We start from the raw sequence: 15,282 nt of genomic DNA, 5'->3' as shown, positions 1-15,282 counted from the left end.
CAACTTACTGTAGAAAACCATTGATAACAAGATGAAAGTTAGGAAGGAATTTTTCAAGGGATGTAATTATAAATCTACATCAAACGTGTTACAACATAGAATTTTCAGGAGATGTGCAGAGAGAAAAATCAGGTTCATGCTTCTTGGAGTGGATAAGAAATACCTCAATAACACACTCAAAAAAAAAAGAAAACCTAACAAAATCTCATATATGAAACAAAATATGTCCGTCTAAACAAAGAATACAGTAGTATTTCTAGAGAACATCAGTTTGCTTTTATTGTCTGTACTTTATTTCCTTTACTTTTTTTTTTCTTGGCCATGATCTTCTATGTGCATATTTCATCAACATACAGAAACACCACCAGTTTAATTTTCTTCCATGGCAAAATAAAGAAGATGTTTTATTTCAGTATTACAGTAAACCAAGAAACCATTCATGTTTCAGTTGGGAGAGTGAATGTTTCTTGTTGCTTCAAATAGATGTAGTTTGTACTATGTAATTTGAAAATATTTAATTTATGATTAAACTGTGTGTAAATGTTGTAACATAAGCTGTAGTAAATGTATAGTTTCATTGGTGAAGATTTCCAAATAATGTTGAGAATGCTTCTTTTCATGTGCCCAGTAGGTTATGTAGTGTTTTGAAAACATATTGTTCCCATTGTGATGCTCTTTAAATAATCCTTAATTTGGTGTGTAGAATAACTTCTTAACTTTTAACTAGAGTACAATTAGTGAAATTTCAAATTTATTTTTATAGATTTTTTTTTCTCTATTGTGTTTGTTAATTTTCAAAGGAATTTGGAATATATTATATGTCAGGTGCATGTGAGTCCTGAAGGACTGGTGATTTTTGAAACTTTATTGATATAAGACCATGTATTTTTACTGATATTGTTGTTGCTATTGATGATGGCAATTTTAAACTTGAAGAAGATAAAGAAATACAAAATACAATATCAGAGCTTCCAGTGGATTTTTAGAATGTCTTTTCTCTAAAAACTTGCGAAGATAATATGGATGAAAATTTTATCTTCTATTGTGGTTATTTCCACATCTTCTTCTTTCCATATCTTTGGGAAGATCTACCTACACCAAAATAAAGAAATAAGGAGATAAAAAGGAGAAACTTAAAGATCATTAAATAGCATGTCAAGAATATGTATGGTTATTATCCACATTGATGGAAATCAGAACAAAAGTTAGATGTTTTTGAATATTTTCATATAGTGTGATTTATTGGGTAATAAACAATGGCTCTTAAATTCTACTATCTAAAAATTTGTGAAGTTTTGATAACTTTCCTAGAAATATAGGATTGAATAAATATGCTTTTATCACCTTTCTAACTCTGATTATGGTCAGACTTAGACTATGTTTAGAATATTAAATAAATGGGCACCATCTTCTGAGTTTGTACCAGAGAGGCTTTGAATGGAAGCAGGTTAGAGTAGCCAAAGAGGTGAAGGATGTGAGCCCAGTTATTTTTTCCTATGTCTTATCTTTCTAAGCTTTCACTGGGTCTCTCTTTGGCAACCTGTGACTTCAAGGCTTCAGATCTGATGAAATCTTTATCAAATTGCAAATTATTTCTCTGACTGGACAGAACTACAGGTTGACAAACCTCACAGGTGGCTCTTTTGATGTTCAAAATGTTTATTCTCAGAATTACATGAAATCATATTTTACCATCAACCAAAAACAATTCCCTTGAAAAAAGAAAGATAAGATTTAGTTTGAAGTTAGGGTTTCAATTTAAATGACAAGTATGATGTTAACATGTTCAGCCAGATTGATTATTCTATTTTGTAGCCATATTCAATTATATCTGGTAATTAATTTACTAGTTATAGAGTTCATATATTACATTTGTAAGAATGAATTTATACACTATGTATCTTATATGCTAAATGCATACACATTTTGCTCTAGAACGTTATCAAGTTTCAGCTAATACCGTGCCAGTATTTTTTAAAAAACATATACAAACAGTGTATTAAATTTAGAGACTACATCTGTGTAGTCTAACTTAGTTACTTACTATTTTTTGTTAATGTAAATTGGTTATAAAATGTGGTTGTTAAATGACTAGTGCTATTGTGTACTGGTAACAGTAATGAAGAGCCTCTACTTTCCTGAATTAATATTTGTCACATATTTTCATTAAAATGAGAAAAAATATAATTAAAATAATTTAAAAAAATGAGTAGTCCTTAAAATGTATTATGTCATAGGTCAAAAAGTCTTTTCATGCAGGGAACCTGGGTGGTTCAGTCTGTTGAACATCTGACTCTTGGTTTCAGCTCAGGTCATGAGATTGAGCCCTATCTCTCTCTGTCTCTCAAATAAATAAATAAAATCTTTAAAATCAGAAAATCCTTTCATTCAATGGAAGATTAAGTACATTTTATCCACATATATATTTCAACATTAGGGGTTTTTTTGTTTATATTAAGACTGAATGCTCATATATCTCTTATCTCAATATACATTCATAAACATCTATTTGGTTATATTCTTTTTTTACACTCCTCTGATTTACATCTTACACTCTTTACATATACATTTCTAGCATGGTTATCATTTTTTTGTCTTTCTTCTTTTACATTTGTTTCAAACCAAATCTATAGTTATGTTTCAATAAACCTAATTTAGACAAACGTTTTTTTAAAGCTAATGAGATGTTTTATTTTTATTTTATTTTTTTAAAGATTTTATTTATTTATTTGACAGAGAGAGATCACAAGTAGGCAGAGGCAGGAGGGGGAGGGTGGAAGCAGACTCCCTGCTGAGCAGAGAGCCCGATGTGGGGCTCGATCCCAGGACCCTGAGATCATGACCAGAGCCAAAGGCAGATGCTTAACCCACTGAGCCACCCAGGTGCCCCCAAGATGTTTTATCATTTTTAATTTTGTTTATTTTTTATTAGTTTCAGAGGCAGAATTTAGTGATTCATCAACACAACACCCAGTGCTCATTACATCAAGTGCCCTGCTTAGTCACCATCACCCAATTATACCTTTCCCCCGACCCTCTCCTCTCCAGCAACACTCAGTTTGTTCCTTAGAGTTGAGTCTGTTATAGTTTGCCTCTCCCTGTTTTGTTTTGTTTTCAAAGATTTTATCTATTCATTTGACAAAGAGAGAGAGATCACAAGTAGGCAGAGAGGCAGGCAGAGAGAGGGAAGGCAGGCTCCCCGCTGAGCAGAGAGCCCAATGTGGGGCATGATCCCAGGACCCCGAGACCATGACCTGAGCCAAAGGCAGAAGCTCAACCCACTGAGCCACCCAGGTGCCCTACCTCTCTCTGTTTTTAACATTTTATTTTTTTCTTTCCTTCCCCTATGTGCACCTATTTTGTTACTTTAATTCCACATATAAGTGAAATCATATGACATTTGTCTTTCTCTGACTGACTTATTTCATTTAGCATAATACACTCTAGTTCCATCCATGTCATTGCAAATGACAAGATTTCATTTTTTTGATAGTTGATTTATGTATATATACATATGCATACACACACATATATGTGATATATATATATACATATATCAATTTTTCTTTGTCCATTCATCTGTCAATGGACATCTGGGCTCTTCTCATATTTTGGTTATTGTGGCCATTGCTGCTGTAAATATTGGAGTGCATGTGCCCCTTCAAATCACTATGTTTTTATTCTTTGAATAAATACATAATAGTGCAATTGCTGCTCTATTTTAAACTTTCTGAGGACACTCCATGCTGTTTTCCAGAGTGGCTAATCAGTTTGCATTCCCACCAATAGTGTAAGAGGGATCCCCTTTCTTTGTGTCCTAAATAAAATTTTTATCATAAGCATTAGACACTATTTTGGCTATTTCCAACTGTCATGATTGCCCTAGAAAACATGGAAACAAGAAGTTGAACTGCATTTGGAAAGGAACTTTTTTATATTATGTACCAATTACCATACCAGAGTAATTTTATGCAGAGGTCTTAAAATAGTTATTTATAGTAGCTTTCTTGCACTAAACATTCATGTGCATTTTGTATTGTGATTTTTAATTAGTGTAAATTGATAATAACAAAGTTAGCTCTAAAAAGCCTGCTCAGAAAAATGTGTGTGCACAAATGAAAAGAAAAATTTAAGTCAATTGTTTAGCAATTGTAGGTGATAATTATAGAATAAAATGAAATTTATGCTACCCCTACTTAAAATACTTAGAACTTTATGAAATACGTATTTATCTTTGTATTTTGGGAAAATTTCCTCTCTGTGACATCATACATAATCTGAAAGTGAATAGTATCCTAAAACAGCTCTAGTCCTGTTTTGGAAGTGAAAAGATTGGGTATTGTATGCCCAGGCTGCAGTCCAGCAGCAAATATGTATTAATTGTTCATTTCATGTTTTGTATTGCATGTTTTCTTAGTCATTGATATAGGGATTAATAAAATTATAAGAAATAGAGATGAATTTTTATTTTGTGTGTTTGTTAATTTAAAATTCATAAGTTTTAATTTCATTCTTTTTTATTTACATAAAGTAAAATGCATTTTTTTGGTGGAATATTTCTATGAATTAGCTTACTTTTTTGTTTACTCCTATACTCCCTTCAATACAATTCTTTGAACTAAATACCACTTTATTCACTTTTTAGAGTTAGTGACCATACTGTAGTATTTAAGAACATTAATTTTTCACCTTTCAAGATAAACAAGAATTATTTATTTACTCCCAAATAAGCTTATTGTCTCATTTAATGCAAAAAACTACTTAAGGATTTCTCTGTACAAGTCTTGTGCATGTAAATGGAATACATTTCTGGAGAAAGTTAATATTTGTGTAATAAAATAACTTCACTCCTGAGGCCATTTGGTGTCTCAGTTGATTGAGTTTCTGCCTTTGGCCCAGGTCATGATCCCAGTGTCCTGAGGTAGAACCCCACATCAGGTTCCCTGCTCAGTGGAAAGCTTGTTTCTCCCTCTCTCTCTGCTCCTACCCCCTGCTAATTGTCTCTCTCTGCTTCTCTCTCTCTCTGTCAAATAAATAAATAAATAAATAAATAAATAAATAAATAAATAAAATCTTTAAAAAAAAAGAACTTCACTCCTGGCTTCATTTTTACTTTGGCTAAATGGAGTAAACCTTAGTACACTGAAACCTCTCAGGCTTCCCGGGATTAGTAAATACTCAACTGCATTTGGCATTTTTCTTAGTCTTGAAGTATGATTAAGTTATAGAGCACATAATCTGATGATTTTTGTTTTTTTTTCCACTTATCTTTTCATTATTGTAGTATTAATTTATTCATTCTCACCAAGGATTAGCTGATGAATGAAGGAAAGAAACAAACTTTAAGGACATTTACTTTTTGCAAAAAAAAAAATATTGGAATTTTAAAAAGAGAGAGAGAGAGATTAGAATTTTGAAAGAAGTATAATATATGTGTAGGTTAATTTGTGTTATTTCTCAGCCTGACTCCAACTGTTTGGGAAAGGCACAAGCTATAGTAAATAATACATAGGTTAGGAATCACCAGGTCGCATATAGACATCACCATAATAACCTTGGAAAGAACTCTAAAAACTTGAAAAAGTGAATATGATGAATATACACCCTGTGAATGGAGAAAAATTACCCTACTGGAAAAGAATGTTAAAATTTGGTAGTATTCTAAGTAGAAAAATTAGTAAGGTAATATTAGTTTCATAAAAACATTATTGAATGTGCTATTTTTATTGTCAAAACTGGTCACACTGATTAATAAAATAAAATTTTAATGGTGTAAGGAAATTGCTTTAAACCAATCAAAGCAAAAACAAAACAAAAGCGAGCAGGCAAGTTAGTTCATAGTTGAATTTCTGTAATTTGGATTACAAATTTCATTACCATTTCAAGGATTTGATGATCTATAGCTACATGAAGAACAACTGAAGTTTAATTTGTGCACAAGCTTAATTCATGCCTTGCCTATGAAAGTATTCTGAAGTTAATTGGGAGAAAACAGAAACAAAAAAACAAAAGTAAAGAAAGCCACAAATGAAAGTTTAAACCTGTCAGCAACATAAGTAATTCAGACATCCATTTGTATTACATTTTCTTCATAAACATTTTTGAAAAGTTTAAGATTTGTAGAAAAATTGTAACTATAATACAGCTTCTGAATACCATATTTCCAGTTTCCCTATTATTAACATGGAATATTTGTTATGATTAGTGAACCAATGCTGATACATTGTTATCAATTAAAGTTCATAGTTTATTCAGGTTTCCTTAGTTTTTTTTTAATGTCTTTTCCCTGTTTCAGGATCGCATCAAGGATTCTATATTAGACATTGTGGTCATGGCTACTTTGGCTCCTATAGACTGTGATAATTTCTGTTAAACATGGATTTGACAGTTTTGAGAAATAATGGTGAGATTTGTAGAGTACTCCTCAAGTAGGATTTTGTAGAGTGCTCCTCAATTAGAATTTTTAAAATTTCTCTTGATTAGACTGCATTTATGGATTTCTAGATGGAAGACCACAGAGTAAAGTGCTTGTTTCATCACATCTAATCAGGTATATGTGATATTTCCTTTTTTAACATGTACAGTTAGTGTCTGGCATCATCTCACAATGTGTTTGGGCTTCTCTCTTCACCACTGAATAGGAGACCCACAATTTTTCAAGTGTTGGTGTACTAAGGTCAAGGCATATCCACAATGTGCCCTCCCTAGACTAGAAGAATTCAGAGTACATTACTTCCTAAATTTTCACTCTCTCTTTCCAACTCTCCCTTTTTCCCTCTCCTCCTCTCGTCTCCTCCCCTCTTTATATTAGTGCTTTTGGGCTTCTAGGGTTAAGGACAGATTGTCCAATACAAGGCAAAAAAAGAGTGGGGATTGGTAAGCTCCACGTGGACCTTATTTAAGGGGTGCATAAGGGGAAGGAGATGGAAAGCAGGAGACATTGTTTTACCACCTGGGGTGTTGCAGAAGTCCTGTCAGGAATTTACACTAAGTTGTGATGCTGAGGGATGTTATCTAGAGCATACCTATGTGGGTGAGACTGGTGTCAGTTCAAGGACACTGCAAGCCACATAGCCACACAAAAAGGATGCGAAATCTGCAATATTATGGAGTAGTTTAGCCAACTCTCAACAACTTTTGAAAGATTAGGAGACATGAACATACAGTTCTCCAAAAAAGACATGTATATCTGGACAAGAGACACATAAAAAGATGTTCATCATCACTGATCATCAGGAAAATGAAAATCAAAAACAGAATGAGATATTACCTCATACCCATCAGAATGGTTAGAATCAACAACAAGAAACAACAGTTGTTGGCAAAGATCTGGAGAAAAAGAAACCTTCATGTACTGGTGGTGGGAATGTAAACTTCTGCAGCCGCTCTGGAAAACAGTATGGCAGTTCCTCAAAAAGTTAAAAATAGAACTACCTTATGATCCAGCAATTGCACTCCTGGTATTTACCCAAAGAATAAAAGTACACTGACTCAAACATGCACCCTAATGCTTATGGAAGCATTATTTACAACACAATAGCTAAGATATGGAAGTAACCTAAATGCTCATCAATCTGTGAGTGAATGGATAAAAATATGTAATATATAATTAAATTAGTTACATAAGTATATATGTATATATAATTTATAAATACACGTATATAAATACATAAATAAATAAAATACAAATTATATAATATAAATTATATATTATTATATGTAATATGTCATATATAATATAAATCACACTATTATAGTATATTATATGATTTATGTTGGTTATAATAATTAACATATTCATATATCAATATGTTAATATTATTTATTATTTCTGTAGGTCAATAAATAGTGATTATAATAATTATAATAAAATAATTTGCAATTGTATATTTATTAATATATAATCACATTAATATATAATTATATGTTTAAGTAAAAAAGAATGAAGTCTTGCTTTTGCAGCAACATGGATAGAGCTAGAGAGTACAATGTTAAGCAAAATTAACCAGAGAAAGACAAATACTATATGATTTTACTCGTATGTGAAATTTAAGAAACAAAACAAATGAAAAAAGGGGAAAAGAAAGAGAGAGAGATCAAGAAACAGACTCTTAATTAGAGAGAACTGATTTTTACCAGAGGGCAGGGGATGGGAGAGAAGTTTAATAGCTGATGGAATTAAGGAGTGCACCTGTAGTTATGAGAACAGGGTGATGGTAGGATATGTTGAATTACTATGTGGTATACTTAAAACTAATACAGCAATGTATGTTGAATAACTAGACTTAAAATAAGAGAAATTAAAAAAAATAGTCCCCAAAGTCATCAGAAGATATTTTCTTGGCAGATTTTTGCAATCTGGAACTTTGCTCCAATGGTATTTGCTGTTTTAACTTTGGTCGAGGCCTTTCTATTAAGGAATAAGCTATTTCATTACTTATTTTGCAGACATTTATTAAATGCTTATCACCAACTACAGTGAGGTCAAGTTTTGTTCAAAATCTCATTGTTATTTTGAAGTAAATCAAATAAAATAATGACTAGAATCATTTTGTGCAGAAATCTTCAAATGATGTGAGCCCTCTACCACCCCTTCCAGTTAAAATTTCATGGAAAAGTACTTATAGAAGTCTACAGAAATAGCCTAAACTATTTTTAATTGTTTTATTTATTAATTAAATAAATAAGCAGAAAAAACAAAAATACACAAAAATATGATGAATGAAGACAGGGAGGTAGAGATAATAGAGATGGAAGAAGAGACAGGATGATGGTGGCACAGTAGGAAGACCCTAAATTTGTCTTACCCCACAAATACAAATAGAGAACAATCAAGACATCATAAATAACCCAGAAATTGACCAGAAGACTGACATAACAAACTCCACAACTAAAGGGAGAGAAGAGCCCACACTGAAGAATGTGAGAAGAGCAGATATATGGTTTAGGGGAGAAAAGAATCATGGCTACCATAGAGGAGAGGAAGACCTGGTTGCAGAGAAGAGTAAGAGAGAGAAAGAGAGAGAGAGAGAGAGAGAGAGAAACACACAGGGGAGAACACAAAGACACAAAGAGAATATTTCCACACAGCAATTACCTGGGAAAATGAGAAGGGTTGGCTTTTTTAAGTTTTTACAACCAGCAGGACTTAAAAACCTGGGGTCTTAAAGGTCAATGGGCTTTGCTTGGTTAGAGCTCAGAGGGCATTCCAGTGCTCTTGGAATGGAGTCAGGCAAACACCTAGGGGAACACAATATGTAAACAATGCTCAACAGAGTTCCTGGGGCCTATAGTGGGAAGATTATTTGCTTTTCTTGAAGTATGTCCCTGAGAGGCAGTGTTCACAGAGAGTCTTCTGAGAACAAAGGAGCTGACTGGTGACATTTCCATCATCTTTCCCACAGGATAAACACAGAGTCACCTAGGGAAAACAGCACACCACAGACACTGGCTCCTTAACTTGCTTCCATTAATCCCCACTTCCTGCATTCTGATAGAACTGCCCTTCTTAGTCATGTTTACCTCAGTCCCAGTGCAGTGGGCCATTAACCCACAAAACCAGTACAAACACCTACCAATACCATATCTTCTGACAGTTTTTCAAGGCCACAGTTCTGATGGAGATAATGACAAGTCTCATTTCACAAGCAGAACAGAGCACAGCTAGTTAAACTCTCCATATTCAGGCTAGGGGCCAAACACTGCCCACCACAGGCAAGAAGAGTCTCTGCAGATCACTGGCCTAAAGGATAGAACAACCAAAATACAAAAATAGAGCACATGCAATGCACACCAGAGGCATTTCTTGAAGCATGAGGCCCTGGGCACTACAAAGCCTCTTCTTCTTAAGGCCATTATCATCAAGAGCAGGAGACATAACTGGCTTTTCTAACACAGAGAAGTCAGGGACAGAGACAAAGTGAAAAGACAGGCAAATTTATCCTGGATGAAAGAACAGGACAAGGCCAGAGCCAGAGATCTAAGTGAAACAGATATAAGTTACATGTCTGATGGAAAATTTAAAGCAACAATCAAAAGAATACTCACTGGGTTTCAGAAAAGAATGGAAGACATCAATGAAACCCTTACCACAGAGATAATAGAGTTTAAAAAGAGTCAGAGATGAAAAATTCAATGAATGAGATTAGAAACAGGCTACATTCAGTTATCAGCAGGGTGTAGGAAGCAGAGAAACAAAATAATGACCTAGAAAACAAAGTAATGGAAAACAATGAAGCTGAACAAAAGAGAGAGAAAAATTATGCAACACAAGAATAGGCTTAAGGACCTCTGTGACTCTACTCCATCAAATATAATATCAGTTGTATTATAGAAGGACCAGAAGAAAGAGAGAAATAGGTGCTGACAATATATTTGAAGAAATAATAGGTTAAAACTCCCCTAATATGGGGGAGGAAACAGACATCAAAATTCAGGAGGCACAGACAATGCCCATAAAATTTTTAAAAAGCAGGTTAAAAAAAAGATACATTTGTAATTAAATTTGCAAAGTATGGTGACAAAGGAAAAAAAAATCTTAAAAACAGCAAGACACTTTGGTTAGGTTTATTCCTAGGTATCTTATGGCTTTTTGGTGTTATTGTAAATGGAATTGATTCCCTAATCTCTCTTTCTACAGTTACATTGTTACTGTATAGAAAAGCAACTGATTTCTGTGCATCGATTTTGTATCCCACCACATTGTTGAATTGCTGTATGAGTTCTAGTAATTTAGGGTAGAGTCTTTTGGGTTTTCGACATAAAGTATCATGTCATCTGTGAAGAGAGAAAGTTTGACTTCTTCTCTGCCAATTCGAATGCCTTTTCTTTTTGTTGTATGATTGCTGATGCTAAGACTTCTAGCACTATGTTGAACAATAGTGGTGAAAGTGCATTCCTGTTCTATTCCTGATCTTAAGGGAAAGGCTCTTAGCTTTTCTCCACTGAGAATGATATTTACTCTGGGCTTTTGATACGTGCTTTTTTTTTTTTTAATGAAATTGAGGACTGTTTCCTCTATCCCTACACTCTTAAGTGTTTTAATCAGGAAACAATGCTGTATTTTGTCAAATGCTTTTTCTGCATCAATTGAGAGGATCATATTGTTCTTGTCCTTTCTTTTATTAATGTGCTCTATCACATTGACTGATTTGCAAATGTTGAACCATCCTTGCATCCCAGGAATAAATCCCACCTGTTCATGATGGTTAATCCTTTTAATGTACTGTTGGATCTTATTGTCTAGGATCTTGTTGAGTATTATGGCATCCATGTTAATCAGGGATATTGGTCAGACACTTCTCCAAAGAAGACACACAAATGGCTAGCAGACACATGAAAAAAATATTCATCATCATTAGCCATCAGGGAAATTCAAATCAAAACCCACTGAGATACCACCTTACACTAGTTAGGATGGCAAAAATAAAGAAGACAGGAAACAACAGGTGTTGGCAAGGATGTGGAGGAAGGGGAACCCTCTTACACTATTGGTGGGAATGCAAGTTGGTACAGCCACTTTGGAAAACAGTATGGGGGTTCCTCAAATAGTTAACAATATAGCTGTCTTACAACCCTGCAATTGTACTACTAGGTATTTATTCCAAAGCTACAGATATAGTGAAAAGAAGGTTCACATGCACTGCTGCTTTCCAATGGCCACTTGCCACTTTCCAATGGCACACGGGAGAATGAGGCACAAACAAGTCAGCTTCAAGAGAACGGAGCAGGGATCAGCAGCTGAGAAGACTGCTGTCCAGAACAACTCCTCAATCCTGTATTTATTAGATACAAGACAACAATCAACAAAAGAGTCAAAAGAGATTATAGATAAGCAAGATATGTCTGATCAAGCTGTATAGGTTTTGTAGTTGAGTAAGCACATTTAAAGGAATCATCTAATTAACTACAGGTGATCTCTGGAGAAGGGGAGATAATAGAAAAAAGAAGCAGGTGGTGTTCCACCCTGAGCAGGCCAGGCATTCCCAGCTGCTCACCTTTGAGGAAGGATATCATCCTCTCCTCCAGAGGCCTGTTGGTGGTACATGTTCAAGCAGGTTTGGTCAGTACATTGTTCTAAGGGACAGTTACAATGCACCCCAATGTTCATAGCAGTAATGTCCGTGATAACCAAACTGTGGAAGGAGATGAGATGCCCTTCAATAGATGAATGGATAAAGGAGATATGGTTCATATATACAATGGAATATTGTGCAGCCATTTTATATTTATATTTATATTTATTCAGATGAATACCCACCATTTGCATCGACATGGATGGAACTGGAGGGGATTGTGCTAAGTGAAATAAGTCAAGTGGAGACAGACAATGATCATATGGTTTCACTCATATGTGGAACATAAGGAATAGCATGGAGGACAATAGGGGAAGGAAGGGAAAACCAAAAAATGCAGAATCAGAGAGGAAGACAAACCATGAGAGACTATGGACTCTGGGAAGCAAACTGAGGGTTTTAGAGGTCATAGGAGTGTGTGTATGGTGTGCCTGGGTGATGGGATTAAGGACAGCACATGCTGTGATGAGCCCTGTGTGTTATACACAACTAATGAATCATTGAACACTGCATCAGAAACTAATGGTGGCTAACTTAATATAATAATATTTAAAAAGCAAAAGAAAAGGGGCACCTGGGTGGCTCAGTGGGTTGAAGCCTCTGCATTCAGCTCAGGTCATGATCCCAGGGTCCTGGGATCAAGCCCTGCATCCGGCTCTCTGCTCAGCAGGGAGCCTGCTTCCCTTCCTCTCTCTCTGCCTGCCTCTCTGCCTACTTGTGATCTCTGTCTGTTAAATAAATAAATTAAAAAAAAAAAGCAAGAGAAAAGAATTTCTTAACTTAAAAGGGAAGACTCTTAAAGCTAACTGTATATTTCTCAACAGAAACTTGGGAAGCCAAAGTGAATAGCATGATATATTCAAGTGAGTTGGGGAAAATCAGAGGGGGAGACAAACCATGAAAGACTATGGACTCTGAGAAACAAACTGGGGGATTTGGAGGGGAGGGAGTGGGGGGTTGGGTGAGCCTGGTGGTGGGTATTTTGGGGGGCATGTATTGCATGGAGCACTGGGTGTGGTGCATAGACAATGAATTTTGGAATACTGAAAAAAATATATACAATAAAATAAAATAAAATAAAATAAAATAAAAATCTCTATCCAAATAAAAAACAAACAACAACAACAACAACAAAAAAAAAGTGCCACCTGGGAAAAATCTGCATCCAAGAATTCTCTATCAAGAAAAGCTGTCATTCTTGGGGCGCCTGGGTGGCTCAGTGGGTTAAAGCCTCTGCCTTCAGCTCAGGTCATGATCCCAGGGTCCAGGGATCCAGCCCCGCATTGGGCTCTCTGCTCAGCAGGGAGCCTGCTTCCCCCTCTCTCTCTGCCTGCCTCTCTGCCTACTTGTGATCTCTGTCTGTCAAATAAATAAAAATCTTTAAAAAAAAAGAAAAGAAAAGCTGTCATTCAGAGATACGTTCGTTAGATTACTCCTTTCTGCCCATGGACGCCGCCGAGTAAGCATCGTTAAAGTCTCCCCTACCACCGCCATCATGTCTAAGTCAGTCACCCAAAGAGCCTGAACAGTTGCAGAAGACCTTCATCAGAGGTTTGAGCTTTGAAACAACCCATGAGAGTCTGAGGAGCCATTTTGAGCAATGGGGAACACTTATGGACTGTGTGGTAATGAGAGATCCAAACACCAAGCACTCCAGAGGCTTTGGGTTTGTCACATATGCCACTGTGGAGGAGGTGGATGCAGCCATGAATGCAAGGCCACACGAGGTGGATGGAAGAGCTGTGGAACCAAAGAGGGCTGTCTCAAGAGAAGATTCTCAAAGACCTGGTGCCCACTTAACTGTGAAAAAAGATTTTTGTTGGTGGCATTAAAGAAGACACAGAAGAACATCATCTAAGAAACTATTTCGAACAGTATGGGAAAATCGAAGTGATTGAGATCATGACTGACCGAGGCAGTGGCAAAAAGAGGGGTTTTGCTTTTGTAACATTTGATGACCATGATTCTGTAGACAAGATTGTCATTCAAAAATACCATACTGTGAATGGCCACAACTGTGAAGTAAGGTAAGTGCTCTCTAAGCAAGAGATGGCTAGTGCTTCATCCAGCCAAAGAAGTCGAAGTGGTTCTGGAAACTTTGGTGGTGGTCGTGGAGGTGGTTTTGGTGGGAATGACAACTTTGGTCATGGAGGAAACTTCAGTGGTCGAGGTGGCTTTGGTGGCAGTTGAGGTGGTGGTGGATATGGTGGCAGTGGGGATGGCTATAACAGATTTGGTAATGATGGTGGTTATGGAGGAGGCAGCCCTGGTTACTCTGGAGGAAGCAGAGGCTATGGAAGTGGTGGACAGGGTTATGGAAACCAGGGCAGTGGCTATGGCGGGAGTGGCAGCTATGACAGCTATAACAACAGAGGAGGTGGAGGCGGCTATGGTGGTAGTAGTGGAAGCAACTTTGGAGGTGGCAGAAGTTATAATGATTTTGGCAATTACAACAATCAATCCTCAAATTTTGGACCCATGAAAGGAGGCAATTTTGGAGGCAGAAGCTCTGGCCCTTATGGTGGTGGAGGCCAATACTTTGCCAAACCACGAAACCAAGGTGGCTATGGTGGTTCCTGCAGCAGCAGCAGCAGCTATGTCAGTGGCAGAAGATTTTAATTACTGCCAGGAAACAAAGCTTAACAGGAGAGGAGAGCCAGAGAAGTGACAGGGAAGATACAGGTTACAACAGATTTGTGAACTCAGCCAAGTACAGTGGTGGCAGGGCCTAGCTGCTACAAAGAAGACATGGTTTAGACAATACTCATGTGTATGGGCAAAAAAACTCAAGGACGGTATTTGTGACTAATTGTATAACAGGTTATTTTAGTTTCTCTTCTGTGGAAAGTGTAAAGCATTCCAACAAAGGGTTTTAATGTAGGTTTTTTTTTTTGCACCCATGCTGTTGATTGCTAAATGTAATAGTCTGATCATGACGCTGAATAAATGTGTCTTTAAAAAAGAAAAAGAAAGAAAGAAAGAAAGAAAGAAAGAAAGAAAGAAAAGCTGTCATTCAGAACCGAAGGATAGACGAAGGATTTCCCAGAAGAACAAAAGCTATTGGAGTTCATGACCACTAAAATAACCCCTCCAATAATATTAAAGGGGACATTTTAAATGGGAAGGACAGACCAAATATTACAGTATAAAGGTATGAAATACAAAAGTAGTAAGAATGAATATTTCTGTAAAACATAAGTGAAGGAAC

At 35.9% G+C, this 15,282-nt stretch overlaps 1 pseudogene; it reads left to right on the top strand.

The window, feature by feature from the left end:
* Window positions 1-11,690: 11,690 nt before the first annotated feature.
* On the top strand, window positions 11,691-14,693 carry LOC116881784 (annotated as a pseudogene).
* The last annotated feature ends 589 nt before the right edge of the window (window positions 14,694-15,282 follow it).

This window comes from Lontra canadensis, unplaced genomic scaffold (assembly GCF_010015895.1).
Source record: "Lontra canadensis isolate GAN:19392208 unplaced genomic scaffold, GSC_riverotter_1.0 scaffold77, whole genome shotgun sequence".
Classification (NCBI taxonomy): domain Eukaryota; kingdom Metazoa; phylum Chordata; class Mammalia; order Carnivora; family Mustelidae; genus Lontra; species Lontra canadensis.
This window is presented reverse-complemented; position numbering and strand designations above follow the sequence as displayed.